Here is a 27,921-nt window from a genome sequence, read left to right as displayed (position 1 = left end):
CTTCCTTACAAATATTTCTGTCCTTGGTTCTCATTCTTGGTTAGCGTAGAGCAAAAGTTCCCAACTTTTGCAAGGGGTAGTCTGTGCCACTACTGATTAACTGTCACAGGACAGGGTCAATAATCAAAAGTTGGGAATCTCCACAGATTACTGGGAAGTTCCAAGCCAAGCATCCTCCTACCACTGATGATGCAGATTGGTGTTCCTTGAAAGCAGGCCCGGTGCCAGGTTTTCTGGCACCTGAGGCCGGAGGCAGCTTCTGCGCTGTTGCTGCCCCTACGCACGCACGCATGTGCGCACAAAATACGCACACGCACCTGGACTGCGTGATGACATCATGCGGCAGGCAGCTGGGACAGCGTGCGTGCGTCCTCCCAGCCGTCCCGCTCAGTTGCTCTGCGCGCTGCTCCGGTCACCTGCTGCATCTGGCCGGGAGTGCCTGCTGGTGGTAGCGGCAGCAGTGGTAGCACAGGGCAGCTGAACGGGAGGGCTGGGAGGCTACAGCAGCTGTGGGCCAGGTGCGGCAGGTGGCCGGGGCAGGGCGTGGGTGTCTTCCCAGCCCTCCAGCACTGCCGCCGCCAGCTCTGTGGCGTGCCCCCTCCGGTGCCTCAGCACTCAAGGTGGCTGCCAGACCTGCCTCTATGGACACGCCGGCCCTGCTTGAAAGCGCAAATGCTGCACTTCCTGGGCTGTTCTCAAGCACATTGCGCCCCAGGGCAGAAGATGAAAGGCAGGACTAGCTGTTTGTTTTGGATAAGAGACACTGTCACTGTCACTTTCCTGGAACAGGGAAGGTTTGCTCCCGGTGTGGCCAAAGGGAGGCGTACCCAAGGCTTGCGTCACAAGGAAGGTTCAGTTGATAGCCAGGCTCACAGGTGTCATGCTCTTGGCCAGATGAGCCCAGCACTTTTCTAGTCAGTTGTCTTTCGGGAGTGACCCAAAGCTGCCTATTTTTTCAGTACCATTCAAGATACTTTGGATTTTATCCCCAGGAGGCAAGCGAGCACCAGGAATCCCATTAACAAAATCACCCAGCCACATTAGGGATCTCTGGTGCAGAGAGTGCCAGAAACTTGGGAATAGTTGCTACATATAATTGATTAGAGCTGCACTGAATATTTTTTTTTCTGTTTTGGGGTACAAAGAAATTATTTTGTCAGGATAGAAGTACCACCTGACCGCCCCTCCTCGGCATTCAATTATATGACTTCGATCCTGTTGAGCACAGTTGTTCCTTCTGGCTTCTGCTTGTTTGTGCCACCCACACGCACACACCCATACGCATACCAGTTCCTGCTTTTTCTTCCTTTTTAGGTTAGTCATAATCGGTGATGGCACTTTGTGAGAGATCTTGTAGTGTGCAGTATGGCCAGGATGAAAGTGTCATCGAGGACAAGTGAGGGTGGGGCTAATGTTAGTGAACAAGCACCATTTTTTCAGGGGATGTTGAAAAATCACTAAACAAAGAGGGCTTTTTTCCTACAAAGCCCAACATGTTCTCACGCCACGAAAAATAAGCAGCCTCTTCTTAGCATTTCTGCTTGGCTAGCACCATCAATGCACCGGATGTTTGGGAGAATAACATGAGCAAAAGGTCCCTGCCCCAAAGACCTATCTGGGTAGAAGATGGAGAGACAGTTGTATGGAGAGGGAGAGGAAAGGTATTTCTTTCCTCCAGGACACCCCAGATAGTTGCTCGTAGGAGATCCTCTTTCATCAGAGTGAAGGGCCAACCTGAGCATTGGCTTAAGTTAACAATCCCAGCCCTGGGCTGGCCGCATGGAACTGACACCAAGTATGTTGCCCACCCAGAGTCTTCAGAAGAGGTGAATTTAACTCAGATGGTAATGATTCCATTTAGTCTCTGGTGAGCCTTTCTCAAATGTTGCTACACTGATGTGGAAAGCAGTTTGAAGTTCCAGTTGGTGTGGTTCTTTGAGTCAGTTTCGAGATAGAAGATACGTAGGTGCTGTTCCTTGCACTGCAAGAATTTCAAGCCACCATTGGCTTCTCCTGGTTCTTTCATCTCTTTCATCTCCTGGCTCTTTCATCTTGCACCCTGCGGCCACCCAAGCATTAGTTGGAGCTGCCCCTTCCCCTTTCTAGCAAGTCATGGGGCCATATGAAACTGCTTTAACCCAAGTCAGAGCAATGTCCATCTGGTTCAGTATGGACTGACAGAGAATGGTAGTTCTTGACTGTCACTGGAGATGCCAGGGATTGAACTTAGAGCCTTCAACATGCAAAGTAGGTGTTCTGTCTCTGAGCCACAGTCACTCCTGGCTTACCTTCCTCCTTCCCTCATATTAGCAGTGGTTATACCCAGAACACTGGTTGCCAGCTGCCCCATATGCATTATCTGTGAACATTCTTGGAAGTCTGTAGGAGCCTCTTTCAGACAGTATGCTACCCTTGTTAATCTACAGAAGTTCTTATGAATCCCCCTGTTCACATATACCTGTGTGAACCATTGGTGGCATGAAGAGGAGGAATCAAAGGATCGCCTCTTCCAGTTTACAAGAGTTTCCTTAGTGACTGCCTAGAGGTAATTCTGACTCACCACAGACGATCCAGTAAATGGCTATTGACAGCCAGACAGTTATATTGCATTGTTGCCAGTGGGAATCGGTTTCACAGAGTGTGGTGATTTCTCAATGAAGTGTCAGCAGTAATGAGCAAACACTCTCTGGGTGCAGGATTACCTTTTGCCTTTAAGCCCTGCAAAGCTGTTGGTGTACTGGAGTGCTCGAGGTTTTCCACCCTCCAGACAAGAGCTTAATCCTGAAACAGAACTGCAGATATCTGGTTGGGCTGCAGCTATGCCCAGGTACTGCACTACGAGTTCAGGGTGGGTTGTGGTGGTGGTGTTCAAAGCAGTTCTAACAAACTATAGGTATTTGGATGCCCTGCATATTTTGTTCCATTGCTGCTCACGTTATCCAACCATGTGGCCATAGTACTTGCACACATGTATTTCTTTTCAAAGCCAACTTTGGAGAATCTTTTTGGATACTTTCTATAGCCCTAGAACATTGGTGAAGAAATTGGCACATCAGGATGGCAGGAGCTGGCTCTCCAGCTTGGGGCGGGGGGGGGCACTGCCTCTCTGGATTTGGTCACAGAAGCAAAAAAAACCACGTAAACTTATGAATAAAGCCTTTTTATCAAATGTGAAACGTATCAGTGTAATAATTTAATGAGCAACAATACATAGAAACTTATTACATACACTGAGGAAACTATAACACTAAAGGGCTAATATGACTCTCTACTCGCGATTGGAGTAATCATTCATACAAGTGCTATATCCCAAGAGATCCCATACCTAAGTACACACAAAGTGCTGCTGCTAAAAGTGCTATTGTAGACACAGAAAGTATTCAATATTGCATATTCAATTTAAAGTGCAAGTGCATTAATTAGCACCACTAAGACAAACATACGTCAGTATACATTGAACATAATAATACGAGGGTCAAAAGCACTAAGTATCCAAGCAGTGAGGGAGAGTCCAAATAGCTCTCTCAGATGGAGGCAGTTTCAGGCGGCCGTGATAAGTCCTGTATGAAGAGTAATCTTGGTTCTCTGATTCTCTGACGGGTTGTCTAGCTCGTTATTAATCCCGTTTCAAATCTTATCTTTATCAAAGAGTACACAGGCAAAATTCCATTTATGGCATACTCTTTTAGCAAAGTTAGTAGTATCATTCATAGGAGTCACAAGCACAGAGTATGTTTGTCTTAGTGGATTTGGAAGCAGGCTGATTCTTCTGAAAAACGGTTAGAGCATCAAGAAGCACGAAGAGCATCAAAGTGAGAGGGCCACGTCTGGGGCTCTGTCTGCTTTTGAAGATGCCATCCCTGGAATCAGGAAGACCCAGGTGTGGCCCCCAGACTGAAAAAGTTTCTGACCCTGTCTGAGAGGAACTTTCCGGTCAGTAGTTTTTACACATGATTTAATAGCATAGAGTTACTCACTACCCAGGGCAATGTTGACTTCGAACTGTGATGGTAGTCCTGGATTCCAACTTCTGTTCCTTCCCAGATTCGCTAGCTGCTTCCCCAGCTTCAGTTCCGCAGGGGCCAATTGGTCCCGTGGTGTCCAGTCTCTCTGGGGTATTTGCTATGAAATGCAAATGGCCCAAGTCAAGCACGTGCTTGGATCTCCCTTCTAAGGCAGGATTTAGATGGGGAGTTTTGACTGGATCGTGCCCAGAATATGCTGCACATACATCGGCCTGGTTCTCAGAGGTATTTACCTCCCGTGATGAATTTTATTTTGGCAGCCCCTTTTTGGTAGCCCTTTTATGGCATTGTCACAGACAGGCTTGTGCATGGGGCTCCCAAAGGAAAATTAATTAATATTTATAGGGTTTTCGTATGAGCAGGAAAAGTACCCATATTAAAGATGTTAATCATTGTATCTTCTGTGCAGTCCCACATGGGAATTGTGCATATGCAGGCATGCGCAGTTTCCATGTGTGCCTGCACAGAAGAACACCCGATGAACAACAGTTACAGGCAGGTACAACCCTGTTTTCATTATCATATCTTCTGTGCAGTCCCACATGAGAACTGTGCATGCCTGTGCATGCGCAGTTCCCATATGTGCCTGCATGGAAGAACACCTGATGAACAACAGTTACAGGCAGGTGCAACCCAGTTTTCATTGTCATGTCTTCTGTGCTGTCCCACATGAGAACTGTGCATGCCTGTGCATGCGCAGTTCCCATGTGTGCCTGCATGGAAGAACACCTGATGAACAACCGTTACAGGTAGGTGCAACCCTGTTTTCCCAATAGACAATTTGTGTAACAGTGTAGTTATAGTACCAGTGTGGTGTAGTGATTAGTATCAGGGTAGCATGTGAGAGATCCAGTTTGAATCCTCACTCTGTCATGGAAGCTTGCTAGGTGACCTCACATTTAACCTATCTCACTGGGTTATTGTGAAGATAAAATGGAGGAGAGACCTATTTAAGCTGCCTTGGTTCCCCATTGGGGAGAAGGTAAGTAAATAAGTACCTCAACCCATGTTAAATATTGGATTACAAAGTTACCCTACTTAACATTCCTAAGTTGAGCCCTGCTGCCATTTCTTCATCCCAACTAGGCCCGACCTTAGGTATCATTACTTTCTGCTAGAAAAGAATTCTAAACGCTCCAAGCTGCCCCTCTTCCAAATGCAACCCATGTTAATGGAGGGGCGAAAGTGATCTATGTTTTTTTTTTAAAAAAAAGAAGGAAGTAGCTCTGGTTGCTAGAACTCATCACAATGAATAAATGCTGCTTTGAAATGTTTTGGAAGATTGCCCTTGCTATCTACAGAGGTAATGTTGAACTCTAATTTTACGCTGTGCTATTTGGTTTGTTTCTACACCCTAGAAGAAAGTAAGTAATCTTTTGCACTATTTTCGGGGGTGCTAGATGTTGGTTCTGATGCCACGTTCATAGGTTGGCTGTCTCTCAATTCAGATTGAAATGAGGTAGAAATGTGAGGCATCTGTTCCTGGACAGTTTTGGTCAGGAGAGGATCGGTGGACGGGGGGCAGGGGCGGCAGGAGACCCCTCCCACCCTTTCTATCAGAGCAGCCCTCTCTGCCCTCAGCTACAAACTCCTGTGTCCTTCCAAACAATCCACAGCACAATGTGAGCCTTGCGTGTTTTGCCTACATTGATTTGTTTGCTCTGAGCCATCCACCTCTGTGCTACTTTACAATAATGGAATGGGCCTGAAAATCTCTTGCAACGTCTTTACACTTTGGTATCTTTTTAGAAGAGGGCAATGTATTGTTTTCTGTTATTTCAGAGGGCAAGGAGATGGACTAAAGGACTTGGTACGGGAGGGTAGTTTTCAATTGAATGCTAGGAGAAACTTCCTTCCAGGGAGAAGAAGCTTGACAATGGAACCAATTACTTAGGGGTGTTAGGTCTTGTTGGACAGCCGTCCGTGGGAAATCCTTTAGTTCTGGATTTTCTGCATTGATCAGCAGGTTGAACTATGCGGCCTGTAAGGTCTTTTCCAGCTCTATCATTCTATGTTAAGAGATGCTCAGTAACGACTAGAAGTCTTCACAGATCATTCAAGATTGAGCTCAAGTTGCTTGTTTCCAGTGGAACTGGCGCTTTTATAAAAGAATTTGCCATTAATTACTGAATGGTCATATATAATATAAATCTAAACCATAGGACGCAATAATGTCTGTTTTTGTAGGACATGTGATGGTGCACATGTATTGTGATGAGGGTTGCAAGCCAGTGGCTGCATCCAGTGTGGGGGGGGGGGCACTGTCACTCAATGGCCTAACATCATTTCCGGGGTGAACTTGGAAGTGATATCACACTGCTCTAAAACCATAAGAGTTTCCTCTGAATCCTAGAGCAGTGTGGCAGCGCTTTGGGGGTTACACCAGAAATGCTGTCATGTTGGTGATTTTTTAAAAATCATTTTCCCCCAGGTAAACTAGGGGGGCAGGGGGCAGGGTTTGCCAACAGGAATTGTCCCACTATAGCCTGGCAACCATATAGACCTGGTAACTCTAATTGTTTTATATATAGTGATTTCTATTGTCAGAAGCAATTAAATTTCATTGAAGTTCATTTGTAAAGCCTACAAAAATATTAAGTAAAAATCCATTTGGGCCATTGTTTCAGTCGCCCTTTAGATGGTTGTGTCTACTTCAAATGTAAATAGCAGGTTACTTTGTGACCCTCTGCTATAGTCCTGGGCTGCTGACTCAAAGTCTGGAGTAACCAGTGACCCCCCCCAACCCACCCACCCAAATCCAAAAAAGGTCATGTTTAGCTGTGCTTAAATAAATAATTTTATGTTACTGCTGTCTATGGGAAAGCACTGTAGGTGAACATACATTGCTTAAAATTTAAAACACAAGAGAAAAAAATTGGGACAGTAAGTTAATTGAAAGTGGTTTTTAGAAGTACTGTAAAGAAAACAGTTATCTTGTAGACCATGCAGTAGAAAGGAGAAATATAAAATGAATTCTTACAATTATTTTACTATATAAAAGGTTAACTGTTTTCTAGACAACTCACCCTGGTGCACCTCCAGAGGGCGCTGCCATGGAGGGAAGCCCAGAAGAGGCAGCTCGTCCCTCTAAGAGCATGCTGCAGCAGGAAGCCCAGGCCGGGATCAGATGTGAAGCAGGTGGCAATGCCCGCCCCCTGCCTTCACCCAGCTGGGAACAGGTGTGGAGCAGGTGGCAATGCCTACCCCCTGCCTTCACTCAGCTAGGATCAGGAGCAAAGCAGGTGTCAGTGCTTGCCCCTCATCTTCACTCAGCTGGGATCAGGCGCAGAGCAAGCGGCAATGCTCACGCCCCGCCTTCACCCAGCTAGGAACAGGTGTGGAGCAGGTGGCAATGCCTACCCCCTGCCTTCACTCAGCTAGGATCAGGAGCAAAGCAGGTGTCAGTGCTTGCCCCTCATCTTCACTCAGCTGGGATCAAGCGCAGAGCAAGCGGCAATGCTCATGCCCCGCCTTCACTCAGCTGGGATCAGGAGCGGTGCAGGTGGCAATGCCTACCCCTGCCCTCACATAGCTGGGATCAGGAGCGGAGCTGGTGGCAATGTAGACCACCGGGTTCACTCAGCTGGAATCATGAGCAGAGGAGGTGGCTATGTGTGCCCCTCTTCACCCAGCTGGGATCAGGAATAGAGCAGGTAGCAATGCCTGCCCCCCCCAACTTCACCCAGCTGGGATCAGGCACAGAGCAGGTGGCAATGCCCGCCCCCAACCATGACCCTGCTGGGATCAGGCATGGAGCAAGAGGCAATACCCACTCCCTCATTAACCCAGCTGAGGTCAGGAGCGGAGCAGGTGGCAATGCCTACTCTCCTTCAACCCGCCATAAGCTGGCATGGATCAGGTGGCAATACCCATCCCCCCTTCACCTGGCCAGGATCAGACATGGAGTAGGCAGCAATATCCAGCCTGCTTCACCCAGACAGAATCAGGCTAAGAGAGGGGAGGCAATGCCCACCCCCCTTCATGCAGCTTGGATCAGGAGCGAATCAGTTGGCAATTCCCACCATCCCTTCATCTGCCCAGGATCAGAAGTGGAGCATGTGGCAATGCCCACCCCCTGCCTTCACCCAGCATGGATCAGGAGTGAAGTAGGTGGCAATGCCCACCTCTGTCTTCACCCAGCAGGGATCAGGGGTGAAGCAGGTGGCAATTCCCACCCCCTGCCTTCACCCAGCTGGGATCAGGAGTGGAGTAGGTGGCAATGCCCACTCCTGGGTTCACCCGGCTGGGATCAGGAGCAGAGGAGGTGGCTATGTCTGTTCCCCTTCACCCAGCTGGGATCAGGCATAGAGCAGGTAGCAATGCCCTCCCCCCGCCTTCACTTAGCTGGGATCAGGCACAGAACAGGTGGCAATGCCCACCCCCACACACACACCATGACCCTGCTGGGATCAGACATGGAGCAGGAGGCAATACCCGCTTCCTCCTTAACCCAGCCGAGGTCAGGAGCGGAGCAGGTGGCAATGCCTACTCTCCTTTAACCCGCCATAAGCTGGCATGGAGCAGGTGGCAATACCCATCCCCCCTTCACCTGGCCAGGATCAGACGTGGAGCAGGCAGCAATGTCCAGCCTGCTTCACCCAGATGGAATCAGGCTAAGAGAGGAGAGGCAATGCCCACCCCCCTTCACCCAGCTGGGATCAGCTGCAGAGCAGGTGGAAATGCTGCCCCCCATTCATGCAGCTGAGATCAGTAGTGAATCAGTTGGCAATTCCTACCCCCCCTTTCACCTGACTGGGATCAGGTGCTAAGCAAGCGGTAATGCCCACCCTCCATATGCCCAGGATCAGAAGTGGAGCAGGTGGCAACACCCGCCCTCCCCTTCATCCTGCCGGAATCAGGCATGGAGCAGGTTGCAATGCCTGCCCCCCCTTCATCTGGCTGAGATCAGGCACTGAGCAGTCAGCAATGCCCACCCTCCCTTCACCCATCCAGGATCTGGAGTGGAGCAGGTAGCAATGCCTGCCCCCCTTCACCCGGCTGGAATCAGGTGCGGAGCAGATAGTAATGCCCACGCCCCTTCACCTGGCTGTGATCAGTAGCGGAGCAGGTGGCAGTGCCCACCCCTCCTTCACCTGGCCAGGATCAAAAGCGGAGCAGGTGGCAATGTCTGCCCCCTGCTCCTGGACGAGATCTGTCATGGAGGAGGAGGCAATACCTGCCTGCCTGCCTGCCCGCCCTCTTTTTAGAGCCCATTGTATTTTCCCCCACAATGGGCTTTGTTACAAGTAGGTAATAACAAAGCAACTGTGTGAAAAATCCTATTTGAATGTAATGAGACTGGTCACATATTTTAAGTTATTTATGACTCAGCATGGTGGCAGCGGTAATGATGATGATATTGTATGTATTTTATATTGTGAGCTAGTGTTGAAGCCCAACCAGTATATACATTTGTAAAAAACAAACAAAAAGTAAATCTGTCCGGGGTCTGGGTCCCAGCCCCCAGACTTGCCAGGAGGGAGCAGTGGGAGGCAACCGGGAGGCAGTGGCCCTACCACCCCAGCCAGCAACCAGGTCCAGAACCTGCCCACTCCAGGGGGAAGAGGCGAAAGGCCCAAGCCTCAGAGGGCTGGGGGGAGCAGGGGGAGACCAGCCAGTCCCACCCTCCAGGGGGAAGAGAGGGGGCTAAGCAGGACAGAGGCAAAGGGCCAAGGCAGGGGAAACAGGGACCCAGCAACAGTCCAAACAGAGCCCTTACCTGCCAAGGACGAGAAGCAGCCACTACAGCCCAGAGCCACACCCTGGCTAGAGGACAGCAGCCTGGCTCAGGAGGTGCTAGGAGCCAAGCCCCTCCAGGTGGAGCTGCCACAGGCATTCCGGGGGAGGAAATGGGCAGCCCCGCCCAGCATCAATGAGCAGGCAGCCCAGAAGCTGGCCAGGGCAGCTCCTCGTGAGCAAAGCCAGGCAAGCTCAGCAGCCCAGAAGCTGGCCAGGGCAGCTCCTCGTGAGCAAGGCCAAGGAGCCCTCAGCTGGGGATGGCTCGCATTCAACCCCACCCTGCCAGCAAGGCAAGGAAGCCAAGAAGGGATTAGTGGTAGGAGGGAAACACCTGAGGGAAGGCACAGCTGGGCCAAGTCAGGAGAGGGAACAAGCCTAGAAGGAGGGCAGGGCGGGGAAAGGAAACCCTATATAAGGTGGCTGGGAAGAGCTCTGAGAAGGTGGGTGTGAGTAAGGAGTGATGGTGTGGAGTGAGAGCAGAGCAGTGTAAGAGTGGAGGCTTGGAGGAGAGTTCTGGGAGAAGGAGATGATGGAGGATGCAGAGGGTAAGCAGGCCAGGTTGAGCAGGCCAGCGAGTGGACTGAGAGGGAGTCTGGGTGATGTATACCGCCCCTCCTTCCACAGAGCAGGGTCCTGCAGTATCCCTGGCGCCCCTCTGACATCAGGGCCGGCCCAGCTGGGGTCCTGCCCAGCGGTGGCAGCGACAAGCCCTGACAGAATCAACATGATTATTCAGAAATTCAGTGGGATTTACTTCTGAGTAAGTATACCTAGGACTGGATCTAAACCCCGGAGCTAGAGAACTGCACGTGTTGTTTTGCATGTCCGGGGGGTGGGAGGGATCGGAGTAGCTTTCCTTAGAAAGCAGCCTGACCTCCTCCCTGGCATGCAGCCTGTTTTTGAAACCTGGAATGGGGCCAGTTTGTGGTATGGGAGCCTGCCTGCTGGGAGGGTTTCTGCAGGCTCAAGTCCACAATCTCCATGCTCAGGTATTCCAGGAGGCAAACGTTTTGATAGTCTGATATCTAGACACTAAATCCCAGGAATGCTCACAGGTGCTGTGGCTCTCCCTCTGTACGCATGACCAGTAACTTGACCAATAACACAGATTTGTTTGTACCAATGTGAACATTAATATTTTTCCAGTGAGGCATATCTTGTGGAATACAGGAATGCATAATAACTAAAATTATATTGCAAGGCCAAAAATAATAAATCCTATCATTTCACTAATCCTCCTCTCCTAGGCATAACGAGGAATGAATTTACATTAGCAAATACTAACAAGAATTCATTTGTGGCCTTGCCAAAAGGCTGGGGCAGGGGAAGGGAGAGATGAGAGGGGACTGGCTGCTTGGCAAGTGGTTGTGGTGTGGGAAGCCCCGTTTGCCTCTCAAAGGCTGTAATCCTATGCATGCTTCCTTGAGATTTGCTCCCACTGAAATGAATGGGGCTTTCCTACCCCTCTTCCACTACATGGCACAGCTTTCTGTCTGTCTGTCTCTTTTTCTTTTTCCACTCAATTACCTATCCTTTTCTTTGTGTTATTGCTTCAGAGCTAGCCTAAGTTGAGAATTGGCCAGGGTGCCCAGATCCCCTTCCTCAGGGTGAAGCTCTCTCTGATGTGACATTGCGCTTTGGAATGCTATAAGGAGGACTTTAGCGAGGCCGGGTAGGAGGTATCTACCCAGCCAGCCCAATGTCACTAGACGCCAGTATCGACTGCTATCGATAGTGTAAACAAATAAATATCCTGCTAGTATTATCCTCGATACTGCTTTATTGTACTTATTTTGGTTTTAAAATCTTGTTTTCTATTCCTACCGTGAGAAAGCTAGACCAGAAATGCTGGAGATAGCTAAATAAACACACACTCTGGCCTCTCGGCATAGAATGGCCGTCTCCTGCACCTGAGAAGGGTGGCCTTTGGGTGCGAGCAGGGAAGGAGGGTGGAGATGAGCCGGGCACAGCCCCCCGGGCAGGTCTCTTGCCTGAGCATCTCTGAACTGAGCGGCAGTGATGCAAGAACCCAGCAGTTTGACAGGGCTTGTGCAAGAGAACTTCCCCTTGGATTGAGGAGAACCAGTAAAATAAATGCTTTGCCACAAAAAATGAAAATAACAAAAGGAAGATTACATGGCTCTTACAAACCACACATACCCCTCTATTTATAAAATAGTAATATTTGAATTCCAGTGGCATTCTCTTCTGTATCTGACATGGGGAGGGGGAGAGGGAGGGGAATTTGGGATCTTGTAATTTCTGCTATTACTAACAAGAAAAGTCTACTTTAGCAGTATAACTAGTCTTTCAAAAATTTTAAACTGGGATGATTTTAAAGGATCTTTTTAAAAATTGTTTTTCCATTTGGTTTGGGGGTTTTTTTGGTGTGGCCTTGCAAGCTTGGATCCCACAGCAGTCAGGATCACAGCTCAGTTTTTGACAGCAAAATTAACATTCTCCTCGCTAAAGTACAAGCTAAAGGTTTGACAATAGAGCAGCTTTTTCTTTTTCTTTTTTTGCAAAGGAAAAAAAAATCCATAACTTGCAAAGAATTTCTGAGTTGAAAGGCAAGGTAAATCTTTCTATCTGAGGAGGCAAGCTTAGTTTTATTTCTTATTTCTTTTCTTTGCCTTTTTTTTTTTTTAACAGCCAGCCGCAAGCTGTCTGAACATTGGCGAGAGATCCTTTGGGGGTATCGGCTGGTTTTTCTAGCCAGTCTTCTCATGCCGTGTGTTTGTACTAGCTGAAGACGGCGCGTGGATCTCTAAATAATTTACTAGTTGATTAATAAACTCACAGGGGTATAATTAGAAGAGAGAGAGACAGCAGCTACGGTAACGGGTACAGCACTTGGGGGAACTGGAGACTTCCTCCTTTCCCTCTTTTTTTCAAGAAACTTTCTGGGGTGCTGGGCGTTTGAAGATAAGTTGGGAAGAGCACAGTGCCTTTTCTCTTTTGATGTGGAAATAGGACAGTTTGAATCCGTCGAGTTTAATTTTTCACAAGCTGTAGGGGCCCTGCAGTGCTACTCTCTTTTTATTATTGGGGGGGGGGAGTAGCCTTGAACATTTTTTTTCTTTCATTTCACACATCCACACACATACCAAACAGGAACGAATAAACAGATTAATTTCCTCTCTTTTCTTTTTCCATTCAGCTGCATGTTCAAGGATGCCCTGTGTCTCACATATACACACCTGTCTGCCGAGCCTCCGTTGCAAAATTGGCTGGCTATTTATTTAATGACACCCCCCCCCCAGGTGCTTCTGCATGTGCATTTTCAAGAGGAACCCCTTGCTTCCCCTCAGTTTGACAACACTTTTGAAGTAGCGCTTGGTTTTTTCCAAGTCAGAACTTTTGACATTTTTTGCCTGGGAATTGTTACTTAAGTTTTCTTTATTGGATGAGAGGGGAGGGAGTCCTTTTTTCCACCAGTGGTAAAATTGATGGTCAGGAAAACAAAATAAACACTTACATGGTCTCTCTCCCTCACACTCACTCACACATACTTTACAGGTGCTAATCTTTCAGTAAAAGCTGAAAAAGACTTGACTTCCTAGAATGTAGGACTATTATTAATTTTATTTTGTATTAGTATAGTGATATTTTTATATGGTTGTTCCCAGGCTGTTTGTTTAATCACCGTCACCCCATCTCAAAGGGTTTCTCTCATCTGTCTTCCGCAGTGTAAGAACCAAAGCAGACTTGACAGGGGGCCTCCACATATATTTATTCATGTGTTCTCTGTTCATTTGTAAAGTAGGAATTGGTTTCTTTCAGAAAACACCATACGCAGGTGAAGGCAGCGCAATCGCATCCACAGCGCTGTGAGTCTTTACGCATTTTTCTTTTAGCCACTTATGATAGCAGAGCCGGGCTGGGAGAAAAATGACTTTGAACAAAAAAGCACAGTGAGGAAAGGCAGGCGCAACCCATTTTCTTCGTAACAAAATATCCCCCCACCCCTCCCTCCTATTTTCCACCTGAATGGAATGCACTTAGGCTGATTCCGCACACGTTGGATAATGCACTTTATCAATCGTTTGAGGTGGATTTTTTGTTCCGCACATGAAAAAAATCCGTTCCAAATGATCTGTAAAGAGGATTGGAAGTGCATTATCCAACACATGCGGGACCAGCCTTGGTGTCACTGCCTTCTGAGGGAGATGGGTGGCAATCAGAAATTGGGCATTTTCAGTGGTGGTACCTTGATTACGGAATTCTGGTTCGCCTGGCACCTATGCTACCATTTTTCAGGTGCCAAGCCCAAACATTTCTTTTTTCCCAGGCTTTCAATTAAGTGTTTGATTTTAATGCCATTTTTGTAGTCTGCTTTTTAATCTGAAAACTGGTTTTTTAAACAAAATTAATTTTAAGCTACTTAAATGTTTTGTGTTTTTACACTTTTGGTGAGTTGTTAATGATGGATCATAATTAACAACTTTTATGATATGTTAGATTTTTATTGTTTTATTTTGTAAACTGGCTCAGGCAAGTTCCCTGGAGAGGCAATATATAAATGCACTAAATAAAAAATTTAAGGATGATACACTACCAAAAGGAGATGCGGAAAAGCCTTCCGTGCCTTTTAGAGAAAGCAGTGTTTAGCCTAGTGTAGCTTGTCATCCAGGCATGTGAGAAGCTGCATCTGCCAAAATTCCCTCTTCTATTCATCCACGAGTTGGTGCAGCATTCTGGCTGGTGAGGCTCAGCTGGCAGGTCCCCAGTTCAGGCCTGGCTTCAGTCATGGACTAGATGAGTGATTAGAGCAATGCACATGAAGTGGGAACTCTTAAGTGGAATAACAATATCAAGATGATTACTGTACAGATGCCTAGCCTGGCTGTGGGTGGGTGGTGGGTGGAGGGAGGGAGGGCTATCGTAGTGCCAGCAGAGTTGGGGAGGTTGGGGTGGATCTCTGGGCACCCAGACCCACATCGCTCCTCTCTGCCTAGCACCCCCTCCATGTGGGCTTAGTTACATTTTGTATTGTACTATGTTGTTGTTTCACTGTGATTTTATTGAATATATTGTGTTTTATATTGGTTTTTAACAGATGTAATTGTTGTGAACCGCTTTGAGCTCTTAACTGAAGAGAAGCTATTTAAAAATCAAATAAATGAAAATGTCGGGTAGAAGGCAAAGGCAAATGTTGCCCTCATCACAGCGCCACTCCAAGAGGCAGCTTCTGAATGGCAGACAGGCTGAGCTAAAGGAATACAGTCGGGGAAGGGGCTAAATCATTTCCTTTCCCTGGTGTCCCCAGCCTTGGCGGCCAGTCCTCTCCCTAACTGTGCGCCCCCCCCCCACATCTTCATTGCCCCAATCCAGGTTCTGCCTCCATCCCCATTTATGCCTGCATCTTTCAGGGGTTCGCCTCGCTCATTCCTCCCTCCTCCATAGGCAGCCTGCGCGTGTCATTCTGTCATCTGAATAGGCAGAGTTCCAAACCATTCATAACAGGGCCCATGCTGGCCTCTTTGCTTTGTTTCCCTATTTGGGAAGCAGGTAGCATTTCAGGCATTCCACACCTGGGCTCCTGCCTGTCCTCCCTTGGCTCCATTTTCTTATGTTCCTTTCCAAGCTGCAGAACAAGCAGAATACTGTAAATGCTGATGGTGCTAAGAAGGTGCTGAGAAGCTGCAGCAACTCCACACAGTCACGCCTGTAGCCAAAAATGGGTCGCAGGCAACAAAGGCTATAAAACATCCTCTATGAAGCGAAGTAGATGATGGAGAAGAAGCAACCCTTTCTGATTTCAGAGCGAATGGAGACTGGTCAAATTCTGTTCAGAAACCCTGTGCTATCTTTTGCATCAGTTTTGACAGTGGTGCCAGCTCTGGCACCTCCAATATATTTCTGATGTCCAGTGATGTAAAATTCAGTATTTTTTTTTTTAAAAAAGGAGAGAAATCTGGATTCTGAAATTGGGGTGAAGTGGAGACACCAGCAATTCCTGGTTAGCTGTAGGTGTAGGAGGAGGCCAGCTGCAATGCAGAGACCAACAACCCTGCTCTTAAATTCAGAAATAACAAAGTGGACCTGGGCAAATGAAACCAATAGATTGTGTCATTATGGCTTGTTGGGTGAAACTTGAATGGACTGAGCTGATGACAGCCAGAGGTCAGCAGCAGCAGCCAGTCATAGGCTGCAGGCAAGTAGTCTCCGGTCCACACAAGAACACATGAAGGGGCCTGCAAGCAGGTGAGAAGCTTTCAGGTGACTGCAGCGGTCACATTTCTGACAGTGGCTACAGCCCCATAGGGCTGGCTCCAAAGGGTGGCGTGAACTCAGGCATTTTCTGGGCCCCAAGCCTGCCAAGAACCCATGACCCCAACAGGGCCCTCATTCATTCTCCTTTTGTACAGAACATCCAAGTGGTCGCCCTGACCTGGATAGCCCAGGTGAGCCTGATCTTGTCAGATCTCAGAAGCTAAGCTGGGTCAGCCTTGGTTAGTAATTGGATGGAGACCTCCAAGAAAGACCAGGGCTGCAGAGACAAGCAATGGCAAACCACCTCTGTTAGTCTCTTGCCATGAAAACCTCACCAAGGGTTGCCATAAGTCAGCTATGACTTGAAGGCACTCTCCACCACCAAATACGGTTTTGGCCTGTATCAACAGAAGCATAGTGTCCAGATCACGAGAAGTAATGGTATCGCTCTAATCTGCTCTAGTTAGACCTTACCTAGAGTATTGTGTTCAGTGTGGGGCACCACAATTTAAGAAGGATATAGACAAGCTGGAACGTGTCCAGAGGAGGGCAGTGAAGATGATGAGGAGTCTGGAGACCAAGTCCTATTAGGAAAGATTGAAGGAGCTGTTAACTGGCCTTCTATGACCAAGTTAAGCCTTGCCTGTGAGAGAGGATCTTTTACTAGTTTGTTCTGACAAGATACTTCCAAAGAGAAGGAAAGAAATCAAACAGCCAATTCATAAGATAGCCAAGCCTCTTCAAAAATCATAATACTGAGCTCTAAGAAACCAGATTGTAACGTGGAAAAATATGAATTACATAGAGTAGAAACCTAGGACTCAATTTATTTCTATTAATAAAAGACCAGCAAAAGCAACTAGCAATACTTAAAATATATATTGTCATAACATAGCAGGGTATCTCACCAATCCAAGAGGTCAGTATTGAAGAGAGAGAGAGTTTTACCTTTTCCTTCTGGACAGCGTACCTGCAAAATGGAGGTGAAGTGGAGAGGAAAAGTAGTTTCCTCCCTTCTCACCTCCAGCATGTTTCTCATATCCATCGTTATACTCTTTTGGGCACATCTGCCCACCTCTCTCAACCAATCAGATCTCCTGGATTCTATCTCATCTTTGGCAGGAAAAGCCCCATGATCAGCAGCATTTGCAAAATAAATGTGTGACCTTAACCTATTTTGGAATTTGTCCAAATTATGACAACTCATCTCAAATTATGACAACTCTGTCCGGGGTCTGAGGCGCAGCCCCCGGTCTTGCTGGGAGGAGAGGACAGGAGACAGCTGGGAGACAGCTGCCCAGCCTCCCCAGCAGACACCCAGGGCCAGAACCTGCCAGCACCTGAGGGAGAAAAAGAAGCACCCAAGCCTCAGAGGGTTAGAAGGGGCAGGTGAAAATCAGCTAGCCCCACCCACCAGTGGGAGGCTAGGAGCCCAGGCAGGGAGAGTGAGGACAGCCAGGAGGGGACCAGACCAGAGGGAGAAGGCACAGGAAGCAGGGACAGCCAGCCAGCAGCAAACCAGGCAGCAACCTTACCAGCAGTAGAGGGAAGGCAGCCAAGGCACCACAGGGCCATGCCCCAACCTGCAGGCAGGCTAGAAGGGATTAGCCAGAGCCAGGTGAGACTAGGGAACAAGCAGCCACAGGTGGGGCTGCTTGGGGCAATTGGCAGAGAAGGCCCGGCAGCCAGCAAAGGAGGCGCAGGCATGGCTGCTCAGAGCAGCCAGCAAAGCAACCACAGGTGGGGCTTCCTAAGACAGCCCAGGGCCCTAGCTAGAGGGCTGGGGCGTGGTTTGCAGGTGGCGCCGGGGATGGGAAAAGGGATATAAGGTGGGGTGATGAGTTAGGAGCAGGATGTGGGAGAAGGAGGACAGTGGGTTATTTAAGAGAGAGATGGAAGGAGGAAGAGAGAAGGAGGGAGAAAACAACAAGCGAGGAGCAGAGGGTGAAGGCTTTGGGAAGCTGGAGGCAGGCGGAAGCAGCTGGGAGTCAGCCAGGTTCAGCAGGCCTGCAAGTGGATTGAGGAGGAGTGAGGGTGAGGTATACCCCCCCCCTTCCACGGAGCAAGGCCCTGCACCATCCCTGATGGCTTTCCAGAGTCAAAGTCAGGTGCACTGGCATACAGCACCATGGCGCCCGCAGTAGAACCTGACAAACTCATCTCAAATATATCAATATAAATTCTCTGGGTTGATTTGGCCCATTCCTTGAGCCAACCATACTCCATTACAACATCCTGAACTGTTTCATTGCAATATCCTACTTTAAATGTTACTGTGTGAATAACACCCTATCATAACTCTTATTTACTTATATAACTACTATCTACTATATAACTACTATTTTGGTAGCTTATAGGTAAGCATGAATATACCTCTATACTGAATGATTCTATATTGATATGTATACGTGTAAATGAATGGTAGCACTTATAACTTGTATTAGTGTACATGACTCTATAACTAACTCTAAATGAAGTTTAGCAACCTGCAAAAGGAACTGGATACTCTCCATACTTTGGGGACTTCCCTAAATCTAATAGGTGATCATTTATCTGTTCCTATGTATGTTGTCAGCAAACAAACTGGGGATTTCCCATGAAATAGATTTTATTGAGTGTGCAATTTTAATAAGTATGAATCTTAAAAATTGCAGAGAGGGAAAAAGCAAACCATTAAGATTGTCCTCATTTTCTCTCAATCTAATCCCCTCAGCCACCATTTGGGGTCCCTCCAGAACCCTATTAAAGTAAAGGCCTGTTTTTCAAAAATCATGGACTTTATTCGGAGTTTTAAGCTGCCAAAGTTCTTCCAGACCGCCCACCAAAGCAAGTTCAAGCCACTTCACATTTCAGCTGCGGCCATGACTCTCTGCCAGGTCACAGTAACTGTTTGGCTAAGTCTTCTGTCAATAACATTTGTCAACTGTTTGGCATGGCCCGTTTTCAAAACAAAGATTGCCTACAGAACAAGGGTTGTTTTTGTGCATTGTTTTGCACACAGAAATCAGCTCTGTAAAGCTGCATGTTAAGGATATATCAAAACCTATAGATTTGATCATGGGGCTTCGTCCATAGGTCTTACGGAGCTCGGAATGTTTAGCCTGGAGAGGAGAAGACTGAGAGGTGATATGATAACCATCTTCAAGTACTTGAAGGACTGCAATATAGAGGATGGTGCGGAGTTGTTTTCCACAGCCCCAGAAGCTCAGACCAGAACCAACGTCTTGAAATTAAATCAAAAGAGCTTTCAGTTAAACATTAGGAAGAACTTCCTGACAGTTAGAGTGGTCCCTCAGTGGAAGAGGCTTCCTTGGGAGGTGGTGGGCTCTCCTTCTTTGGAGGTTTTAAAGCAGAGGCTAGATGGCCATCTGACAGCAATGCTGATTCTGTGATCCTGGGCAGATCATGAGGGGGAGGGCAAAAGGGGTTGCATCAGTGCTTGGGTTTTGTGGCCCTTCTTACATGCCCAAGGTAATGCCAATTGCCACCTTGGGGTCAGGTGGCGGTTTTCCACATGCTGGTTTGGCTAGGGATCCTGGAAGTGTTTCACCATCTTCTGGGCATGGAGCAGGGGGGTCACTGGGCAGTTGGGGGGGTATTTGTGAATTTCCTGTATTATGCAGGGGGTTGGACTAGATGACCCTAGAGGTCCCTTCCAACCCTATGATTCTATGATTCTATCCAAGAGCTCAGAGGCAACAGGAGAGAATTCCCATTCGCTTGCTGTACTTTCCAGGCTTAGGGAGCTCATGGTCCCCCTCCAATCCTGGAGCTGTTTGTTCAGTCACCTCTGGAGAATCCACTTCCAGATTGCAAATCTGTTGCCTTGCTAGGCAGGGCTTGGGTCTGGGTAGTTAGTGCAAGGGAAACTTTGGGGTCCTTTGATAGCTGTTGTTGCAAGGGCATTAACCAAAGGGGAAACAGGCCGAAGGGAACCGGGTAAAACAGAATTGTTCAGGAGGGCATTTCTTCAATGTGTTATTCTGTTACTACTTTGTTTTTAAACTGTAATCCATCTCAAGTCTCAGGGAGAAAGGTGGACTATAAATAAAGTAATTAATTAAAAGAGTGGGGGAATGGACCATTGGTTACTCACCGTGAAGGGTCCTTCTCCTCTGAGGACAGAAGGATATCTTGAGATGGGTGATTCCCACTCTCTGTTCAGGGAGGCAGGAACTAAAAACTGAACTTCCCGTCTTCCAGTTTGGAAACTCCGAGAGCAGTAGAAAGCTATACTATAACAACTATTTAGGAACTCTGAAAAATGGAAGAAAGTTAACAACAGATTAAGAACAGCTCAAACCTGAAATAACAGGAAGAACAGTGAGGTTGTTTAAGAAGTGCAGTAAGTAAGCATATGAAAAAGCTTTAGGACGAAGCAAGGAGGGGCAAGATGTCCTTCTGTCCTCAGAGGAGAAGGACCATTCATGGTGAGTAACCAATGGTCCGTTCTCCCTTTGAGGCGGAGGATATCTTGAGATGGGATCTCCCATAGCAGTGTCCTATAATTTGGGTGGGTCATCTAGTCTGTAATGTTTAATGAAGGTGGAGGTGGTAGACCAACTAGCTGGTTTTCTGACCTCCTTAACCATGGCATCCTTGGAAAACGCTGTGTTAGTTGAGGCACTGCGAACTGAGTGTGCTGTGATCCCCATGGGGACCTTGAGTCCCTGTGACATATGCTTCTGCAATGCATGCTCTGAGAGGCCGACTGATGGATGTTCTGGATAACTTTTTTCCATTGTTGTTTGATGTCAGAAATATAAACATGTAGGGCATCTTTCTGATTTTTTCAGTTATGGATATAAAGACTTTTAATGCACATCTAACATCCAGGGTGTGCCATTTCTTTTCCCTGGGGTGGGAGGGGTTGAGGCAGAAGGTGGGTAAGAATATTTCCTGGTGCTGATGAAAGGCAGTGTTTACCTTGGGTACGAATGTGGGATCTGGCCTGAAGACCACCTTATCCGTGTGAAAGGTACAGAGGTTGGGGCTAACTGACAGGGCTACCAATTCTGATATTCTTCTCGCTGATGTGACTGCGGTAAGGAATAGGGTCTTCATCTGCAGCCACTTAAGTGGGATCTTGTTAATGAGCTTGAAAGGAGGGCCAGTAAAGGCGGATTGGATGGTATGTAGTCTCCAGGTTGGAATCCTTTGTGTCTGTGGGGAAACCATGAGTGCTGGTCCCTTAAGAAACCTGGACACATGAGGGTGTTTAGAGATGCTGAAACCTTGGTAAGATGGTAGTATCGTTGCCAGGGCAGCTTTTTGGCATTGCAGGGTGGGCACCTGAAGCCCACTGGAGTGGCCATCCTGGAGAAAGAGGAGCATGGATTCCAGTTTGGGTTCGGCTGCATTTACACCTTTTCTTTGGCATCACGGAACGAAGGCCTTCCATGTGGTATAGATCCTGGTGGTGGACGATAGTCTAGACACTAGCAGGGTATTGATCACTTGCTGTGAATATCCCTGTTGTGTGAAGTGCTTCCATTCAACCTCAACACAGTCAAGTGAAGCCATTCTGGGTGTGGGTACCACACTGGTCCCTGGCAGAGCATGTCTGGGGAGACTGGGAGCTTCAATGGTGGAAGTGTCAACCACTGAAGAATAATCGAGAACCACAGGTGTCTGGGCCAGTATGGGGCTACGACTATGAAGTCCGCTCTCTGCTTGCTGATCTTTCTCAGAAATTTCGAGATAACTGGACTGGGAGGAAAGGCGTACAACAAGGTATGAGGCCACTGAGAGGAAGCAACTGTTGCTTCCGCCTCCGGGTGGAAGTACCATGAAAAAAATCTGTCTACCTGGTGGTTCATCGGAAAGGCAAACAGGTCCACCTGGGGGAAGCCAAGGTTTCTGGCCATGAGGAGGAAGAGATCTAGCTTCAGCTACCATTCTTGGATGAGTTGTCTCCTTAGCCAGTCTGCCTGTACATTTGAGGTGCCCTTGATGTGCTCAACCCTGATGGAAGCAAGATGAATTTCTGACCATGATAGGATCCACAAGGCTTCTTTGTGAAGTGAAGTCGATCAGGGAGACACACACACACCCCGGTGATTGATGTATGCCTTGGCCGACATGTTGTCCATTCTGATGAGTACATGATGGCCAGCCAATTGGGAGCTGAAGTGAATGAGGACATAAATAGCCCTGAGTTCGAGCATATTGATGGGAAATTTTTTCTCTGTTTCTGAACATAGACTTTGGGCTGGTGATCCTTCCAAAACGGCTCCCCAGCCTAGAAGGCTGGTGTCTGTTGACAGCTGCGTAGGTGTGGCAACATTGAAATGTTTTCCTTGTAGTAGATTCGGCATCTTGGTCCACCACTTTGAGCTGGTCTTTGCCGAGGGTGGTACCTGGATGTTTAAGTCCATCTTGGTCATGATGTAAGACTGAAAGGGACGAAGCAGTTACTGTAAATTTCTTGAATGTCCCTGGGCCCACTGAATGGCATCCAGGCTGGAGATGAGAAGCCCCATAAGCTTGGCTAGGATCATCAGAGAGGAAGATCTGGACTTGATTATGGCCAAGGCCCTTTCTTTGATCTTTAACATCTTCGCCTTGGTCATGAATGTACATTGACGTTTGGATTCTCTGATTACCCTGAGGTGCTCGAGTCTCTGAGAGGGGTTGAGGGAGCTTTTTTGAAGATTGAGCTGAAAGCCCAACTGCTGCAGATAATTGATGGTTGTTTGCAAGATCCCTTTGAGTTTGCAGCCAAGAGCTGGACTGGATAAGGAGATCGTCCAGGTAAGGGTGTATGTGGAGGCCTAGTTCTTGTAGCTTGGCAATCAGGTGGATCAAAATCTTCGAGAACACCCTTGGAGCTGTGGACAAACTGAATGGAGGCCCTGGAACTGAAGATGATCCCCTTGCACACAGAACCACAGAAACTTCCTGTGAGGCAACGAAATGAGTATGTGAAGATAGGCCTCCTGAAGGTCCAGGGACGTGAGGTACTCTCCTGGCAACAGTGCTTCCATTATGGATTGAAGAGACTCCATCCTTAAGTGCCTCAGTTTCATGAACCTGTTGAGGTACTTCAGATCAAGGATCGCCCTCCTGTCTCCGTTTCGCTTTGGGGACGGTGAAGAAGATGAAATACACTCTAGTTTCATGCTCCTGCCCTTGGGACAGGTTCTATGGCACTTATTTCGTGAAGATGTTGAATAGTGTCTTGTGTTCTCTGACATTTTTCTGATCTGTGAAGGGCAGACAGGATAAAACGGTCTGGTGGGGTGTTTAAGAACTCCAGTAAATAGCCTGTGGAGACAATTTCTGAGGACCAATCGTCTGCTAGAGTCTCGAGCCACACATCTTTGAATAGGAGAAGACGGCCCCCTACTGTAGTTTGCTGTCAGTCATGCCTTGATGGATTTGGCATCTCAGGACGCTCTGTCATTCCTCTGCTGGAATTGCCAGCCAAAGCGGTTGGAGATAAAACCTCCTCTTCTTGAAGACTGACTAAAGGAAGACCACGTGGATCCCTTGTTGCTTCTGGAGAATCTGGGTAGTACTGTCTGGGAAAAAAAGGAATGACTTGACGCAGACCTCCTGTCATTTCTATACAATGTCGGGAAGTGCCTTCTTTTTGACCTTTGTCTCTATAAGGATCTGGTCCAGTGACTCTCCAAACATCTTATTGACATGGAAGGGATAAGCAAAGACCATGGCCTTGGAGTGATAGTCGGCCTGCCACACCCTCAGCTAGAGAGATTGTCGGGTGGCTACTGCCGAGGCCATAGCTCTAGAGGATAAAGACATGGTGTCCACATCAGCAATGAAGGAAGTAGCCTTGAGAACCCTGTTGACCCCTTCTGTGAGGCATTGCTTGTTGGGAGGAATGAGTTGCAATATCTTCCTTGACCACATGATGGATGCTCTGGTAGACTCCTGTTGCTTCGTATGCCTTACCATCTGCCTGAGGATGCTGGGCTAGATGCATTACTCACAGTTCCTCAGTCTGGAAATGCCCATCGTGCCTCTCAGTGGCCATCCTTAGCCTTGAGGAGCGGGCAGTGGATCTGGCCTCACTTTCCCCTGTTTTCTGGCTGGATCCTGGAGGAGTGCTAGCTAGGCCTCTAGTGACTGAAGTGCTAGTAGAGGCTAGGGTTGCGCCAGCTAGGCCATGAGTGGCTGCTGCACAGATCTTAGAGGCTTTGGCACTGGAGGGGCCCCAGGTGGCCGTTGCACCACTCCTGCCTGAATGGCGCTGTTTTTTGGCACGTTTTAGGACTTTCTGGGCTTCTGGGTGGCAAGAAGAGCGTGAGGTGGAGTCTCTGGACTCCTCATGAGTAGGGCTGGAAGGCACCTCAATCAGGATGGATAAAGGGCCTGATTCAGAGGGAATAGCAGTGAGAGGAGCTGCTAATTCCCCCTCCAAAAGAAAGCCATCTGCCACTGTAGCTTCCATGCCCCTGCAATCTGCCATTCAGGCTAAAGGGCTTCCAAAAAGGCCACCGCCAGCACGGCAAGAAAAAGAGCAGGGAGGAACAAAGGCCAGCTGCAAAAATTGGGAAAAGGTGCTGCCCTTAGTAGGCAGAAGAAGGAGGGTAAGGCAGAAAAGAGGAAGGAAAAGGGGTTTTCTTTTCTTTTTTTTTACTGAGAAGAAGCAGGGGAAGTGGCAGAAAAGCTAGCCATGGCTTGTCACACTGGGGGGCGGGGGGCGCTGGCAAGAAGACTCAGAGAAGCTTTAGAGGTATAGAGAAAAAGAAAAAGGAATAATCAGGAAAAGTGAAAGTAGGCAATACTTAGAGAGGTGCCTGCGTAGCTGCTCTCCCTATCAAGGCAGGAACATAACTGAGGAACTCGGTGACACCCACTGGAAGACAGGAAGTTCAGTTTTTAGTTCTTGCCTCCCTGAACAGAGGGTGGGAATCGCCCGTCTCAAGATGTCCTCCGCCTCAGAGGGAGAATGGCCTTTTTCTCTAGAAATATTTAACCACATTTTTCTCAAATATGAGGCAACAATTGTTTATTTACTTTCTTTATTGTCTGCCCTTCTCGTTGAAACTGAAGGCGGATTACACAGCGCAAGTCAATACAATCAACAGCAGGGACATCCTACAAACAATGCAATTGGGTGTGCAAAGGTAAATTTGCAGAGATTTGAAAACTAGCAGGAATCTGCTACAGCACTGAATCAACGCTGAAGCAGAGCATAAGCAATTCTAAACCTGACATATTGAACAACGCTGAAACTACCCAGTAGGATCATACTTACATCAACAGACAGATATTACATTACATTGACCAGTATCTCTCTTTGAAACCACTTTCTTACAGTACAACTCTCCTATCTGAGTAAAAAAAACCCTGAATAATTCGGCTTTACAGAGTTTATAGAAAGTTAGGACAGTGGGAGCTTTCCTGACCTTTTCAATCAGGCCATTCCATAGGGTGGGGGCCACCACAGAAAATGCACATGTGCTGATTTTGCCCATGGGCAGGGTGGCACCTGCAGAAGGTCCTGTCCAGGGAGAGAGGAAGTCCCATAGATATCAGAGACAAAGACCGTAGGGCTTTGTATGTGACAGCCAAGATCTTGAATTGGCCAGATCAGCCGTGTCAGAAGTAGGGAGCGTAATGTCTTTCAATATCTCTGCCATTCTAGCCAGCATCACCTTTGTCTTGTCTGGGTTCAATTTCAATTTGTTTGGTTTTAGCCATATGACCACAGCTTTCAGGAAGTGACCCAAGATCTCTACTGCATCACCCGGGGATTTGGATAGTGAGATAGACAGCTGGATGTCATCTGCATATTGATAATATCCAATTCCAAAGTTACGAATTATTTCTCCTAAAGGCTTTACATGGAAGTTGAATAACATGGGGGATAAGATTGCAACCCTATGGAACCCAACAAGATAATTCCCACTCTGGAGATAGCTAGTCTCCAATAGCAACCCTCTGAGCCTGTTCCATGAGGAACGATTTAAACCAGTCAGTGCTGTATCCACAGAAAACTTAAGGATTCCAAAATACAAGTGGAGGGCCCTCAAGGAATTGTGGGGCAGAGAGGTTCCTCCCACAGGCAGTACAGCAGTGCTGACCTCGTACGGAGTTCGCACATATTTCAATAGTACTCCTACAGTGGAACTCCTTGGTTTGCCTTGTCCCCAAACTGTGTTTTTTCAGTCAGAGGTAATAAGCACAGCCACCATTGTCCATAATGTATGTTTCTTTCACCCTGCCTCTGGTCAAACAAACCCTGCACATTTTTGAAGCATGCCTATTGAACTCCCATGCCTATTTAATCTCTGTGACAAGACAGACTGAACAAAAACAAGAGGGTGTGTTTCAGGAGCTCTGGCTCTGCTTCAGCCCTTTTAGTATTGCTCTTCTGTCTAGCTTAGGAGGAGGTAGAGTCCAGCCTGGCCACCAGCACCTGAAGAGAAAGCACCCTGTGGCATGTTAATAGAACAAAACCCCTGTCGCCTGTTTGCAGGGAAAGCTCCATGGCGTGGAAAGCGTGTGTTGCCAGCAGGTGGCAGTATATAATAAACCAAAGACACCCTCCTGACCGTTTCCCTGTGACCACCGCTGTTCTGTTCATTATACTACATCAGAGGCAGAATGTTAGCAAGCCACACACCAGAGCCGCAGTTGGCAGGACTCAAAAGTCATGAAAACAGCAGTGATGTTAAGGAAATAATGATTGTCTTAGATACCTCCTGTACTTATTATGTTAGCTGTCCTTTGAAGGGTCTGTATCTCGGTTTCCAATGGAAACTCTTAATTTGCATGTATCTTTGTAATGCGGACTTTAGACCAGATGTATCTTCAGAAGTTGTCTTCAAAGTGCAAGTCTAGTGGAATCTTCAGACAAAGCCACATGTGAAAAGAGGGAAAGTGCAGAATAAAAAGGTAGCTTGGCAAAAGAAAATATTGCGAACTGAAGGACAGTAACCATATTGTATTCATTAAAGCCAAATAAATCTTGGCACTTGGGGGGGGGGGGCGGGGAATAGAATGTGCCACTGAGATGAATACAAACAAAAGAATAATTGGAACTCATTTGTAAGCCTCTCGGCTGAGAAGAAGGACTAAACTTTCCTCCCAATTCAAAAGTTAACCCCATTTGCTGGATGGGGCTCCCAAACCAACTTTATCTGGTATTGCTTTCAGATTTTTTTTTCTTGCTTGCTGTTTTTCATACTTGTTTACCCAGTTGGCTCAGGGTGGTTTAAAGTAAGATTTAATCTAAAATTTCAATTAAGGTTCAAATAAAATCAATTCTGTCAATTGCACTTGTAAGAAAAAGAAGCAATAAGGCCTTACCCCCTTTTTTGTTTTTGCCAAAACTGTACTACATAGTTGGCTTGTTTAGTTAATTTGTTTACTTACTTCATGTGTGCTCCCACCTTTCTTTCCAGTAGGAACCCAAAGCAGCTCACATCATTTTCACTTCCTCCGTTGTATACTCACAACACCCCTGTGGAGTAGGTTAGGCTAAGGAGAGTGTGACTGGCCCAAGGCTGCTCAGTAAGCTTCCGTGGCAGAGTGGAGATTTGAACACGAGTCTTCCACATCCTAGTCTGACACTCTAATCTCTATAATTGCTTTCTTTAAAACGTTATCGCCTTACCTTTTGGCCATGAGACCAAATGGCTTCCAATGATAAAAAGACAACAAAAATCAAGGAAACCAATAAAATATTAAAATAACAGCAGAGAAGAGACTGAGAAGGCTCATAATTAATCAGCCCTCTCAGATCAGCAGCAAATGGAAGCAAAAGTTTAGGTCACCTGTATACTATGACCATGAACTGGCCCGATTGGCTGTAGTTCAGTTGTGAAGCGCTTGTTGTGGGTGTGGAAAGTCCCAGCTCAGTCCATCCCTGGCACCTGCAATCGCAGAAGAATCTCCGGGAGCAGATGCTGGGAGGGACCCTTTGTGCCTGAAGCTCTGGAGAGCCCTTGCCAGCTAGAGTGGACAC

At 47.4% G+C, this 27,921-nt stretch overlaps 1 protein-coding gene across 1 annotated transcript in view; it reads left to right on the top strand.

Annotated features, from left to right (window-relative positions):
• The window catches only part of AK8 (adenylate kinase 8), a 191,834-nt gene that overhangs the window by 83,955 nt on the left and 79,958 nt on the right, over positions 1-27,921 (top strand). The window lies entirely within an intron of this gene.

The sequence above is a fragment of the Eublepharis macularius genome, chromosome 14 (genome assembly GCF_028583425.1).
Source record: "Eublepharis macularius isolate TG4126 chromosome 14, MPM_Emac_v1.0, whole genome shotgun sequence".
NCBI lineage: Eukaryota > Metazoa > Chordata > Lepidosauria > Squamata > Eublepharidae > Eublepharis > Eublepharis macularius.
Note: the sequence above shows the minus strand (reverse complement) of the source record. Positions and strands in the feature narration are given on the sequence as shown.